The sequence below is a fragment of the Manis javanica genome, chromosome 4 (genome assembly GCF_040802235.1).
Source record: "Manis javanica isolate MJ-LG chromosome 4, MJ_LKY, whole genome shotgun sequence".
NCBI lineage: Eukaryota > Metazoa > Chordata > Mammalia > Pholidota > Manidae > Manis > Manis javanica.
In genome coordinates, this window is record NC_133159.1 from 34,770,150 (window position 1) to 34,786,316 (window position 16,167).

Below are 16,167 nucleotides of genomic sequence, written 5' to 3' on the forward strand. Positions count from 1 at the left end.
AAAAATTTCTTCTATAGCATGAACCATTCATGGGCAACTTTCTGTTCCTCTGGTTCTATTTCCCTCAACAGTGCATTCTTTATTTTTTGCATGCCGTGTTCCTTTCTTTCTTTGTTTCTCTTTCTTTTCCACTTGCTGTGTTATTTTACACACCTATCATGTTGATATTGTGGAAGAATTCCTTCGTGATGCCTATCCAACTTTGTTCATTCCAGGAGTGGGTACACATGCAAACAAGGCCAACCAGAGGTCTAAGACAGCTGATAAATGGATGCCTCTTGTTTCTTTTTTTACATTTTATTGCATTGACTGAGAATTGCCAGGACAGTGTTTTATAAATTACTGGGGTTAGCAGTTATAACAGCTAAGCATTCCTCACCCTTATCATATGTCCTCAGGCTACAGATACGTTGATAGACTGCACCAGTCCATGCTCAAACTGTAACTCTTAGGGAAGAACAAACCCCAGTTTTATTGTCACCTCCTCAGAGAGGCTTCCTCTGACCACCCTTTCTAAGGGTGTCCATGCTCTAGTTACTTATTTAAGTACCTGGCTTTATGTCTTTAAAGCCTTTGTCACTATTCAAGAGTATCTTATTTGTTTATCAGTTTATTGTCTTCTAACCCTTGGAATGTAAACTCCATGAGAAAAGGAACTTTGTATCTCTATTGTAATTTCTATATCCCCATCATCAAGAACAGGACCAGAGCAGGGCATTTTTTTTTTATTAAGGCATCATTGATATACACTCTTATGAAGGTTTCACAAGAAAAACAATGTGGTTATTACATTCACCCTTATTATCGAGTCCCCCCCATACCCCATTGCAGTCACTGTCCATCTGTGTAGTAAGATGCCACAGAGTCCCTATTTGTCTTCTCTGAGCTACACTGTCTTCCCCATGACCCCACACACACCATGTGTACCAATCATCATACCCCACGATCCCCATCTCCCTCCTTCCCGCCCCCCCATTCCTCCCCTTTGGTAACCACTAGTCCCTTTTTGGAGTCTGGGAGTCTGCCGCTGTTTTGTTCCTTCAGTTTTGCTTCGTTGCTATACTCCACAAATGAGGGAAATCATTTGGTGTTTGTCTTTCAGAGTATGGCTTTTTTGATAAATATTCATTTCCAATTTTATAAATTATACAGTGAACATTCTTAACATGCATCTTTTTGACCGATTTACATGATCTCTTTAGAGTAAATTTCTGGAAGTGGGATTACTATTTCAAGAGGTACACTCATTTCATATTATGTTACCCATTGCCAAACTATTTCCAGATATGTTATTCAAATTTATACTGCCACCAATAGTGCAGGTAACTTCAGTGAGTGTAGTCAATCTTCCTAATCCTTGCCCACTTATAGGTAAAATATAACAGCTCATTGTTTTATTTGTATTTTCTTTAGACTATTAGCCATTTGTTCTTACTTTGTGAATTGTCTATTCATGCAGTATGATCTTTTTCTAGTGGGTTGTTAGTATTTTCTTATTGATTTGTAAGAGCTAGTTAGGTATTTGTTATTAGCTCATTTTAATTATTATAAATAGTTTCCCTATTTTTTATTTGTCTTCCAGTTTTACTTTTGGCCTATCTTAGTATGTAGAATGTTTACATTTGTGTGTGGTTAATATTTTCTCTTTATGGTTTCTGGCTTTTGGGACATGTTTGAAAGGCCTTCTTTACCTCCAAGATTATACAAATATTTACCCATGTTTTCTTCAAGTATTTTTTATGTTTTCATTTTTTTACCCTTTTGGGTCTACAGAGTGAGATTAGGGATAGAGCTTAATTTTTTTCTAAAGGCTGGCCAATTATTCCAAAATCATTTACTGAATTATTTACCATAGCTCCACTGATAAACATTTATTGACTATCATGTGCCAGACACTAAGTCCTTTACATACACAGTCGTGTTTAATCCTTACATCAAAAAGGTGATTAAAATCAGATTTGTACTTAAACACACACTCACACACACACAGTCTGCCTTTAACATGGAAAATAGACTGGAGAAGGGAAAAAGAATCGCAGGGAGACCAATTATTTAAGTGATCCAGGCAAGAGGCTCTTCTTCTGAAGCTGTATAGTCTAGCACTTACAGGTCTTGGCACATGTAGATATTGAGTAAGTGCTTGTTGAATGAAAAATGATAGAGAAGTAGAAATGTAGAAAAGTGGACACATTTTGGGAAATAGTTTGGATGCAGAATTAACAGGTCTTAGTGATTATTTAAATATGGGGAGATGTGAGAGAAGGAGATGATGACTCGGATTTTGGAAGGAATGATTTAATGGAAAGTGATGAACTTACTTTTGAACTTGTTGAGTTGGAGGTACCTTGAAGATACCCATTTTGAAGACATCAGCTAAGCAGTTACATATATCGAACCAGAGCTCAAACAACAATTCAGAACTCAACATATGAATTTGAGGAGCATATGTATACTGATGGTAATTGAAGCCATGGGAAGAGTTGAGATTACTTAAAGAAATGGCATAGAAGGAAAAAGCTTCTAGGACAGATCCCTGAAATACTCTGATATTTGAAGGAGGAAGGAGGGGCCAGTAAAAATGTCTGTGAAAGGCTGCCAGACAAGTAAGAGAAACCAGGAGGGCATGATGTTTTAGGAGACAAGGAAACAATGTATTCAAGGAGAGAGTTCAGAGTAATTCTGAGAGAATGAGTGAAATGAAGGGCCATGAATGCTAAACTAGATAAATAGAGAAGTGAAGATGGGAGGGGAGTAATGGAAAGAAAGTGAAGGGATCAACCAGTGGATACTGAAGCAAAGGGAAGAACCATTGCAGCCAGGCTCATTTAGTAAGTGAGCTGGAAGGATAGTTGATTATAGTCAGAAAGTGGACTTATTAAAATTAGTCACTTTAGAAATAGAGAAAATGGAGGCGTTTCAGGTGATGTCAACATCCAGGGAGTGATTGTGGAGGCAGCTGGTCAAGTATCATTGTAGGAGGACATGGGCCATTAGGTGGGTCTTTCACAAGGACTCTGAAGTCACTTAGGATGATGGCAGGACTAGTACAAGAGAAGAAAGTATGCCAAGTGCCAGTATCTTCTGTGAATGACAAGCACACAGGAGGCAGGTAGATTACAATGACCAATCAGAGAGAGTGTAGCAGGGGTTTTTCCAAAGGGATGGGAAGCAGTGGAATGGGCACTGGGGAATATCCTCATGCCTTGATGCTAGGTAGATGTGAGAATATGAGCAGACTTCACAAGAGGGAGCTGCAGGAAAAGTGGCATAGAGAAGGCCAGGCTTAAAGCAGGAAAGAAGTGGAAAGGGCACTCATGGAGGTGATCAAGGGCACAGAGAAGTTGGTATTCCAGGAGGCAAATAGGAAGTTTTGGCAGAGAGAAAAGGAGGGGATTGAATTAGATTTAAGGAAGCATAGAGCATTTTAGGAATGACAGTTCTGTAGAGGACTAATTTGGGAAGGGAGCAAGTACTTTTATTTGGGGCTTTGACCTATGAAATTAGGAATGAAGGTTGGCAGGTTTAGTCACAATTGACCCTTGGATAACAGTGGACACAAGGGCTTAATAAAAGTTAGCTGTGCTCTGGAAGATCCTTCAAGTATTTGTTTTCATGCAGAGGTATGATTAATCACAGTAGTTAGTGATGCAGCAGAGGACAGTAGTAGGAGCAGAGAAGCTTGAAGTTCAAGGTTCTTTGAGGGGAGGGAGGAATAGTGGTCCTAAGAAGATTAGATTCTTAGGCATGGCATCCCTGGTGTCCCATTTAATCAGGGTTGGAGGTCTTGGTGTTTGTAGTTTGGGACAGGGAGTAAGGGAAGGGGGTGCTTAGTACTGACCCAGAAATAGAGCCTAGATCCTACAGATGCAGGAATAGCTTAGAACTTCCTTTGGAGCACAATTTTTTATTTTCACTTTCTAAGTAATAGAAATTATGCCAAAACTATTATTGCAAAGTACTTTCACTGTTTTTAGAGGCTCAAATTTTAAATGATTTGGGCCATTTCCCCCAAATTCCATTCCTGTTTTAGCATAGTGTGATATTTGCTTAATTTTAAATTTACATAATTATTGTTAAGTTAAATTTTCCAACACAAGAGAAATCATAGTTTCAGGCTGGTATAATTTTGAATTCAAAATTCTTAACCAAACTTAAAGCTGTCACATTTAAAGAGGGAAAATGTAAAGTTTAGCTTTTCATTTGTTCTTTTCTTGCCGGTGCCTTATAGAATCAACAGGAAATACATTAGCAAAACTAGGCCAGCATCAGACACAGGGCACTGCCCTCACCAACCTCAGCTCCTGGGGTCTTCCTGCTCCAGTGAACTTCTAAGGTCCTTTTTGTCCCTAACACTCATTTCACACTTTTATGGACACAGTCTGTATTTTCTCACTGTGGAAGCTTTGTTTTTTATCCACATATAATCACTTTTTAGCTGCATATTTTCCTACATTATAACAACTCAGAAAACAATTATTACTTTGTATCACTACCCCACACATCCTAACACAATTCCTGACACACTGTAAGCACTGAACAAATGTTTATTGACTAATATGTAAATTAAGAAAAGATCATCTAAGTTACTTTTTTTTTGTATCATTAATATACAATTACATGAGCAAGTTGTTACTTTTTTTTTCTGTAACAGCTTTATTGTGATGTCATCCATATCATATACAAGTACCCCATTAAAGCATATGATTCCACAGGTTTAGTGTATCTACAGAGTTGTGCAACCATCTACACAGACAAGTTTTGGACATTTTCATTACCCTCAGAAGAAACCCTTTCACAGTCACTCTCCAACCTCTCCAACCCCTGGCAACCACTAATCTATTTTCTATCTCTATAGTATTATTTTATTCGGGACATTTTATGTAAATAGAATCATATGATATCTGGTCTTTGTGACTAGCTTCTTTCCCTTGGTGTATGTTTTCAAAGTTCATCCACATTGTAGCATGTGTTCGTACCTCATTCCTTTCTATTGCTGGGTAATATTCCATGGTATGGGTATATCATATTTTGTTTATCCATTCATCTGTTGGTGAACATTTGGGTTGTTTCTACTTTTTGGCTATTGTGAATGATGCTATTTCATTCAGTCCATAAACCCTTTTGTGTGGTCATATGCTTTCATTTCTCTTGGGTGTATATCTAGGAATGGAATTATGGGGTCATTGGTGGCTTTATGTTTAACCTTTTGAGGAACTACCAGATTGTTTTCCAAAGCAGCAGCACTTTTTCACATTCTCACCAGCTATCTAAGGAGGGTTCCAATTTCTCCACATCCTCACTCAAGTTACCTTTCTCTTTGATCATAGTGGTCCTACTGCATGTGAGGTGGTATTTCATTGCAGTTTTGATTTGTATTTTCCTGATGACTAATAATTTCGAGCATTTTTCACTTGTACATCTGTATATCTTCCATTTATGTACTTTTTTTCAAGTGATGCCTGTTCAGTTCCTTTGCCCATTTTTAAATTATTTTTCTTGTATTATTGAGTTATAAGAGTACTTTATATATTCTAGATACAAGTTCCTTATGATATATGACTTGAAACATTTTTTTCCTAATCTGTGGGTAGTCTTTTTTTTTTAACATAAATAACAATTTTTTTTGGTACCACTAATATATAATTACATGAGCAACATTGTGGTTATTAGATTCCCCCCATTATCAAGTCCCCACCACATACCCCATTACAGTCACTGTCCATCAGTGTAGTAAGATGCTATAGAATCACTACTTGTCTTCTCTGTGCTATACTGCCTTCCCCATGCACCCTCCCCCGCTATATTATGTGTGCTAATCGTAATGTCCCTTATTCCCCTTCTCCCTCCCTTCCCATCCACCCACCAAGTCCCTTTCCCTTTGGCAACTGTTAGTCCATTTTTGGGTTCTGTGAGTCTGCTACTGTTTTGTTCCTTCAATTTTTGCTTTGTTGTTATGCTCCACAGATGAGTTAAATCATTAGATACTTGTCTTTCTCCACCTGGCTTATTTCACTGAGTGTAATACCCTCTAGCTCCATCCATGTTGTTGCAAATGGTAGAATTTGTTTTCTTCTTTTTTTTTATTTTGGTTTCATTAATCTACAATTACATGAAGAACATTATGTTTACTAGGCTCCCCCCTTCACCAAGTCCACCCCACAAACCCCATTACAGTCACTCCATCAGCATAGTAAGATGCTGTAGAATCACTACTTGTCTTCTCTGTGTTGCACAGCCCTCCCCGTGCACAATCCCACAATATACATGCTAATCATAATGCCCCCTTTCTTTTTCTTCCCCCTTATTCCTCCCTTCCCACCCATCCTCCCCAGTCCCTTTCCTTTTGGTAACTGTTAGTCCATTCTTGGGTTCTGTGTTTCTGCTGCTGTTTTGTTCCTTCACTTTTTTCTTTGTTCTTATATTCCATACATGAGTGAAATCATTTGGTACTTGTCTCTCTCTGCCTGGCTTATTTCACTGAGCATAATACCCTCTAGCTCCCTCCATGTTGTTGCAAATGGGAGGATTTGTTTTCTTCTTATGGTTGAATAATATTCCATTGTGTATATGTACCACATCTTCTTTATCCATTCATCTACTGATGGACATTTAGGTTGCTTCCATTTCTTGGCTATTGTAAATAGTGCTGCGATAAACATAGGGGTGCATACGTCTTTTTGAAACTGGGCTCCTGCATTCTTAGGGTAAATTCCTAGGAGTGGAATTTCTGGATCAAATGGTATTTCTATTTTTAGTTTTTTGAGGAATCTCCATACTGCTTTCCACAGTGGTTGAACTAGTTTACATTCCTACCAGCAGTGTAGGAGGGTTCCCCTTTCTCCACATCCTTGCCAGCATTTGTTGTTCCTATTCTTTTCTGTGTTGGCCATCCTAACTGGTGTAAAGTGATAATCTCATTGTGGTTTTAATTTGCATTTCCCTGATAATTAGCAATGTGGAGCATCTTTTCATGTGCTGTTGGCCATCTGAATTTCTTCTTGGAGAATTATCTGTTCATATCCTCTGCCCATTTTTGGGTGTTGAGGTGTATGAGTTCTTTAATATATTTTGGATGTTAACTCCTTGTCAGATATGTCATTTATAAATATATTCTCCCATACTGTAGGATGCCTTTTTGTCCTGCTGATAGTGTCCTTTGCTGTACAGAAGCTTTTCAGCATGATATAGTCCCATTTGTTCATTTTTTATTTTGTTTCCCTTGCCTGAGAAGATGCGTTCAAGATAAAGTTGTTCATGTTTATATTCAGGAGATTTTTGCCTATGTTTTCTTCTAAGAGTTTTATCATTTCATGACTTACATTCAGGTCTTTGATCCATTTAGAGTTTACTTTTCTGTATGGGGTTAGACAATAATCCAGTTTCATTCTCTTGCATGTAGCCGTCCAGTTTTGCCAAAACAAGCTGTTGAAGAGGCTGTCATTTCCCCATTGTATATCCATGGCTCCTTTATTGTGTATTAATTGACCATATATGCTTGGGTTTATGTCTGGGCACTCTAGTCTGTTCCATTGGTATTGGTCTATGGGTCTGTTCTTGTGCCAGTACCAAATTGTCTTGATTACTGTGGCTTTGTAGTAGAGCTTGAAGTCAGGGAGCATAATTCTCCCCACTTTATTCTTCCTTCTCAGGATTGCTTTGGCTATTCGGGGTCTTTTGTAGTTCCATATGAATTTTAGAACTATTTTCTCTAGTTCATTGAAGAATGCTGTTGGTATTTCGATAGGGATTGCATTGAATCTGTACATTGCTTTAGGCAGGATGGCCATTTGACAATATTAATTCTTCCTATCCATGAGCACGGGATGTGTTTCCTTTTATTGGTATCTTCTTTAATTTCTCTCATGAGTGTCTAAGTTAAGTTACTTCTTAAACATAAACTTTAACTTGCCCTCCAGCGTTTCTTCAAACTCTTAAGGTTCATAAGTCTTTATTCAATAAAACATTAGATTGTTACAAAAATAGAGGCAAGGAATAAGGAAAGTGTAATTATCTGCTTTCATAATGATTTAAAAATGAATTTCACACTTAAAAGGCATTCCTTCATAATATCTATCTTGCTTTTGTGTAGAATTTGTCATAAAACCTCTGCAATGTAGGTTAAAAAAAAGACTATTAGACTAACAGAGAAAGTATATGATTTATTTGCCTAAGTTCCACAACTAGTCACTGTCTTGGTTTCTTGTTTAGATGTGCTTGTTCTTTTCACTGGGCTGTGTCATCCCATGGAAGGGCAGATGTACCAAAAGCATTCTTAAATGCAGCCCATTTCTGCAAGGTGCTTCTTAAAATTGATTGCCTCAAAGCAAAATTCTACCTGCAACTGTGCTATTGCATTCATCCCTGTCTCATCTTCAAACAAAAAGGGAAAGGGGAAAGGGGAAAGATGAGGCAGAGCTGAAGTATAATTGCTTATAAGGCATTGCTCAATGAGGGAAGCAGTAAAAAGTGAAACTACTATTATTACATAGTAAAGAGCACCTTATTTAGCTCTTGGGAAAGATTGAAGGATATTTACTGCTGAAATGCAATTTTTACTCATTTTCAAGGCATCCTCACAAGTGTCAACTTGTTTTCCAACCTGAAACATTTAAGTCATTCTCATGAAATGTTTATATTCCTTTGTCTGACGTGATTCCTTCTCTGCACATTCCTCCATTGTGTCATTCCACTCCTTAATTTCTGTTCCACTTGTGGAGTAATTTTCACTTCTACACATCAATTTCCAGGCTCTCTTTAGGTTATCCCTTTCCTGCTTTTGCTTTCATTGCAATGATATCTTATCTGACATCCATTTTGGCCAAGATTAACTTCCTTTTGCCCCTGCATATTCTATTTTTCTCTACATATAAGCTTGTTTTGAAGCCAGGTGTGTCCCAGTGTGGGAGTGTCTATTTTCCATTTCACTGAAGTTACTTCCTGGAATTACTTCTTTCTTGGGAAAAGAAGGGTGGCTTTCAATGACGCTCATTACTCCAGAAAATAGTGGGCCTGATTTTGTAAGTTGTAGTGAAGGATCTTGACAGTAGTGGTTGCCCTTTCTTATGTTATCATATTGATGCCTTCTTCCTCTCTTACTCAAAATGTTTGCAAGTTATCAGAGAAGGGACCTCTAGTGATTTCCAGGTATTTCCCCCTTTGACTTCTTTTTTTTGATTATTTGTTTATATTAATTTTGCTTTCTAAGTATGTTTAATTTTTTAGCTATGTTTTAACTAACGTTTTGAGCTCCAATTATCAGTAAAATATGGATGAAATGTCTACCTAGCAGGTTTTTTGTGAGAATTAAGTGACATTGCTTATCTACAAGTGGCTAGCTGTTTCATTTCATAGTTAGCTTTTCACTACAACTTACAAGTTTCATTTCATAGTTAGGTACAATTTCTTCACTATCTGAAACTTGCAATCACTGTAGTGCCTTGCCATGCTCTTGTCCTTAATATTCTTGCCCTTAACTCACTCAACTTTTTCAAATTCTTGTGGTCTTCTAATTCTAGTAGTAGGCTGGCCATATAATTTATTTGGATACTTTCTGAGAGTGTTAAGGGGACAAGCACTATCAATTATGCTAGGACAAGAGGTGTAAACTGGGATTGTCCTAGGCAAATTAAAATGTATCCTCTTCTGGCTACAGCAGGCTGCTTTCTACCCTGGGATTATCTTCATGTTGCCCTTCTAGGACTCCACTGTGTTACTGACTTTCTCATTCAGTATACATTTTTCCCTCTGTCACCACACTTATCAATACCTGCTCAGAACTGTGTATATTTATTTTCTAAACCATCTTTCTTTACCAACTTCTACATTTCTGTTAAAGGCTAGACCATACTTCAGAGTTTATCTTTGAGTCTCTATATTCTTTCAGATCTCATATCCAGCCAGTTGGCAAAATTTTTCAGTTCAATTCTTTAACATTTATTTGAACATTTACTTTGCTCCAGACACCAAGTCAAGTGCTAAAAAGATAAACCAGTGATAAAAAGATAAATAAGATATGATCCTGATATACAAAAAGCTCACACTTTAGAAGCACAGCTAAATGTATAAATATGTAAATAAATAATAGCAATACAGTGTGTGTTAAGTACAAAAATAGAGGTAGTGTCTTTGATACAGTGGTGATGTTAACTTGGAAGTTATCAATTCTGCTTGAGTGATTCAGGGAAGGCTTTGCAGAAATAAAGATGAAGTCGACCTGTAGTTTACTATATGAACTAATTAATAAATATTTTATCACTTACAATTTGCTAGATGCTATGCTATGCACTAGGAATACATTGATAAGCACAACAGGTAAGGCCTCTGTCCTCTTGGTGCTAATAGACTATTATGGAAGGCAGACAGTATGAAAGGGAGGAGTGTTAGAAAGAATAAGACTGGAACATCATGTAAATAAGTAAAGGGAGAACTAACCAACTCTGCTTCCAAGTCCAGAACAATTAAGTTTAATCCTGGAAAGATAAATAGAATAGGTAAGTGAAGGGCAGAGATTGATAGGAGAGGCAGAGAGAGCAAGGTCTTGAAATGGAGAGATTATGATGCATTGAAGCACCAAGAGGAGACCAGTATGGCTAGAAAGGAGAGACAGTGGAGACAGGAACATGGAGTGCAGGTGGGAGTGTAGACAAGGGTCAGAACATATAAGGCCTTGTAGGCAGTATTAAGGATTTTAGACTTCATCCCAAAGTCAATGGACACCCATAATGTAAGCATTGAAAGTGATATAAACAGTTTTGTCCTTTTTGAAAGGAGTCTGCTACAGTAGCTTAGACAAAAGATGGTCGTGGTTAAAATGGAGAAAAGAATGGCTTTTAGAAATATTTAGGAATAATGACAAAATTAGTAATTAACTTACAATGAATGGTGAAGAAGGAATGGTCAAGGATGACTTTCAAAGCAACTGGTACTGTTTTTTACTGAGTCTAAGGAACACCAGTAGAGGACCAAGTTTAGAAATGAAGATGATGAGTCCAGGCTTGGGTATGTTGAGTTTGAGGTGTCAGTGAAATATGCAGGTAGAGAGCTTATATAAAAGGTTGGAAAGTTGGTCTGGAGCTATAGATTTGAGAACTATAGGTATATCGATGGCAATAAAGCCATGGGAGTGAATGCATTTACCTTAGGAACAAGCCAAAGTGGGAAGAGACGCTTACATTAGAACAGGATGTGAAAAACATTTAATGGTTGCATAAAGAAGATCTGTCAAAGACTATCAAGAAAGATCATCTAAAGAAGAAAGAAGAAAATCAGAAACATGTGATGTCATAGAAGATGAAAAGAGCATTTCAAAGAGGGAATAGTCAACTAAAATGAGAAATAAAAATTGATGGTCTTACTGAGAGCAGTTTTTGAGGAATGGCAGGCACAAATTCCAGATTGATGGGATTGAGAAATAACTAGGAGCTGAGAAAATAGTAGGCAACACTTTCTACAAGTCTGGGAAGAAAGGAGGGGAGAGACAGCATCATAGCTGGAGAAGGATATGGGCAAAGGACTAAGTAGAATTTTTTTTTAATGAGAGACACTTGAGTATGTTTAAATGAGAATAGAAAGGAACCATTAAAGAGGAAGAGGTTGATAATGATACTAGTGCAAAGAGATGATACTAGTGCAAAGATCCCCCCAAAGAAGGCCAGGGCTCCAAAGCACAGGTGGAGGGTACAGCCTTTAAAAGGAGGAGGGCTCTTCCCTCTGCAGCACGAGAAAACAAGGAATAAGAAGTTCAGGTGCAAGCAGGAAATGGGAAGTGAAGTAGTTTCCACTTGATGGTTTTCATCTTTCAAAAATAGGTGCTCAATAAATATTTATTAAACCAACGAATGAATAAATGTAAGTAACACAAATCTGATAGGGAGGGATGTTTAAAAATCAAATAATAAGGATACTAAAATCTTGCTCCAAATGGTAATCATCAGGGAAAATGCTACTAAATTTCATGAAGTGAAAGCAAAAGGGCTGGCTATCTGTTCTATACAGTTGTGTTTTGTTCTATACTTCCTTTTAATTAAAAAAATTCTCCTTCAACCCCTACAAGTTTCAAAGGCTACAAACTTAGACGTTGAGGGGACAGTATGGAACTCTTACCTATTGAGCACTTACTTGCCCAGAACTATGGAAAGCAACTTTCATTTAATCTTCCTATCAACTTTATGAGATGGGTGTAATCAATACTATCTCCATTGCAAGATTGTGGAAACTGAGCTTCATAAAGGATAAACGTGACAAAGTCACTTAACTGATAAGTGGTAGAAACAGAATTCAAACCTAGATCTGCCTTTAGTTGTTCTTAACTGTTCTTAACCATATAATTCCATCCCAAATTTAATACTCTTACCATTGCAGACCCTCTTCATGGTAGTCATGAGTAAACTGTTCCCTGATATGTCAAGAGCATTATCCTCGCGATCTTTTCCATTCCTCAGTATTCGAAACTTATCTCCTGCAATGCCCCACTTAAATCCTACATTCTGCCAAAACACTTCAGGACTCCTCAAGCCCTGATAGTCTCTCTGACCTTTGAAATCCTGCAACAGGTTGCCTGTGTTACTCACTTGATAAATTTTTTTCTGTGTTATAATTGAGAATATTGAACTTTTCTTTTGATTATGACAATACCACAAATGCACAAGCTTCTTAGAGGATAGAAAGTGTGTCTTATTTTTGGGGGGGTAGGGGAAGGATTTTACAACTTCTTCCTAATGCCTCATCCGTAGTATGTAGTCAGTAAATATTTGTTGCCATATTGCTGGATCAGTCTCATCACTGAGATTGATTGGGTGTCTCTGAGAGCTGTCTGCAGCTACTTGAGGAATTTTCTTATTGATGTCAATCTGAGAAATGGAGGATTTGTTTTATCTGCTGTGGATTTCTTTTCTTTTTCTTTTTTCTTTTTTTTTGGTTATAAAACTGGGAATCTCAAAAAGACTGTCAGTTTGTGTGTGCGTGTATTGTATGGGGTGGGTGTTCTTTTGGAAAGGGACTATAGAAAGGCAGACTTTTTATTTTGTAAAGGTTTTTTGAAGCTTACAAATTCTCATAAAAAATCTAAATTGGTCGAATTTGAAGCTCCCCTCTTCCATTCTCCTCCTTCAGAGCCTTTTTTTCTAAACCTACTTCCCTTAAAATGACTTTTATTGATTTTCACTCAATGAGAGTTATTCTTCAGAATGAGGATGGAGGGGTCAGAGAGAGAGATTTACCCTGTGTTACCTGTGGAATAGGTGTACCTCTGTATCCAGTCTTGCTTTATTTGTTCTGTTTCCTGTATCCAGAAACCTGCACACTAGGGATCATTAGGTCCTCTGTGTCTTAGTCAGAGCTTGAGTACAGTATACTAATGGATCAATTTATGTGTTCATTCATTCAGCAAACATTTATTGAGCAGGCATGTCCTAGGCATTGGAGATACTAAGATGAATAAGACGTAGTCACTGCCCTCTATGACCTCCAGATGTACATGAAGGCACCGGCTTTGTGGGGTTGGGGTCAGGGAAGTCTTCCTGGATGATGTAACTGAATATCCTCTGCTAGGGAATCCTAAGAGAATAAAAAGATTAGCCTTGTAAAATAAGTATCAATATCTAATCAAATTAGCCAATTAGAAAGACATTTATTAAGAAAAGACTATCTTTTATCAGTATGTCCTATGTTTCTTTTGCAGTATTTTCCTTAATTTCTTTGTCTCGAGCCTGCATTTAAAATTACCTCCAGAGTTCTTTTTCTAAACCCTGATCTGATAGTGTCATTCCTGTCTTGAAATTTTTTAATGGCTACTCATTCATGCATTCTAGATACTCATCAATCACCTATTGGGATGTTTTAGGCTAGTGTTACCTGTGGGATGCAATGGCGAGCACAACAGCCCCTCCCTTCTGGAAGCTTATAGTCTAGACCAGGAGACAAGTAAACAGTTTGTATAGTTTAATACTAGCTTGGACAGGGTAAGCACATGATTCTGTGGGTATATACAGGGAGTACCTCATACTGTCTTGGGAAAGCAGGTAGTGCTTCCTGAATCTTGTCCTCAGATTTAAATCAATTCAATCCAACAGCTACCAGTATCTACTGTGCTAAGTACTAGGCAAAACAACCTCATTTAAGCAGATCAAAGTCTAGTGCAGGAGCCTGAAAACTTAATAATTCCAGTACAATGTAGTAAGTGGATGGATAAACGCATAGAAGGCAATGATAACGGGTTGAAGAGAGGAGAGAACTGGTGAGCAGTGCAGCTTCCTGGAAGAGACCATGCCTAAGCAGTCTTATAGTAGGAATAGGAGTTAGCTAGACATTGGAACATCCAGTTCCTTAAAGTGACAAACAACACCCTTCACAATCCATTGATCTACTTTTCCAGCACACACTTGTACCTTCTATACCTTTGTTTTTCAAATGAGGAACATGAACCCCTGGATTATTTAGTGTTACACACAGGATATAAGAGCATTCTGGACAAATATGGTGCTTCTTCCTGGAGCGTCAGTTTTATCAGATAATAAATAACTGAAAACATTGTTTTTTATTAAGGCATAATGTATTTGTGGAGTTGAAGGCACAATTTCCATTGACTTTTTTCAAGATACATAAATTCCCAGCAAGTGGCAAGCCATTCCAGGCTGGCCCTTCCATACCACCATCCATCATCATCCCTTTCTTGTGGAAAAGTATGGAATGCATTATCTGAGTGTGCCAAAGACATTCATGTCTCTGTGCCTTAGCACATGCTATTTCTCATCCCTAGAGTGTTCTTCCTGCTTTTCTCCCTAGGTAAACCCTACTTATCCTTCAAAGCCCAACTTAAGTGTCATCATAACAGTCATTTTTAACACAGTTTAAATGTCATCCACACACTAGTTTTTGAACACTCATTCCTGTCTCTGCCTCCTTTCCTACTAGCCCTGGGGAGAGGTAGGGCCTTCCTCTTCTGTGTTCCCACCACCCTTTACTCACAATGTCCATTACAGCACTGCTCACTATTGGTTTCCTTAATCATCTCTGCTACTGAACTGTAAGCTTCTCTAGGGCAGGGACTGTTTTAAAATTAATCTTTGTGTCTTTACTGACTGGCATTTGGTAGACACTCTATACATGTTTGTTGAATGTTGAATTTATGGACCATTCCTCAGTCTGCATCACCTCTGCTCTTACATAAAGTAGATTCTCCTTTACTTCTTATTTTCAGGGAATGCTGTGTTCCCCAAATGTATATTTTCCAGACAAGTGAAATTTACTCCCTTAAGTATTAAAATCTACTTTTGGTGGGAATTTATTTTTCTAAGTTTTCACACACATGCTTGCTCTCGTAAGTAAAATATACTAAGCATAATGTGTTATTTGATGACTTATCCCTGAATGCATTAGGGTTTTGCTGGTTTGGAATTCATGACATTCTCTGGGGCCACTGATGAGTTTGGACTTTTTGTCTCCACTTCAAATAACCATTCTCTTCTGGTTTTTGAGTTCCTGTGCTCACTTCTTATGTTTTGGTCACCACTTCTTGCTGTTACTTGCCCTAAGAGCACTGCTCTTTGCTTCTTTTATATGCTTTTTAATGGACACAATATTTTTCGAACTGATATATGTTCATTGAAACAGACACAGAAGCATTTGAACTAAAAAGTCAGCGTCCTCCCTTCTTTCTTGGCTCCCCACCCCAACACTCACCCACATCTACACTCCCACTCTCCAGGCTTAACTGTTGTTAGCAGTTTAGTGTATATCCCTACAGGCCATTTTCTGTCAGTGTGTGTGTGTATGCGTCTATATACAAATATCAAATCCTATTATGCATACTATTATATGACTTGCTTTTCTTCCCACTTGACAATATACAATAAGTATCCTTGTGTGTCAGTACATCCAAGTCTATCTCATTCTTTTTAATGGCTGCCCCCTTTTAATTTGACAATCTTAATCAGCCGTGAATGGGAAAGCCAAATAATCAAGCTTATTAGAATTGTACCTAAGAAAGAGTAAATCGTCTCTGAGTGAGGCTTGAGGAATTCTCCTAGGAGTAAAATGTGTTAACTTTAGTGCATGGACTTTGTAATGTTTATTTTGGCTATTCTGGGACCATTTTTTGCTTATTTCCTGGTTCCTTGTGTTTTGGATAGCAGAGGTTGCTGGCCACATGATGTGTGAATTAGTGAGGTG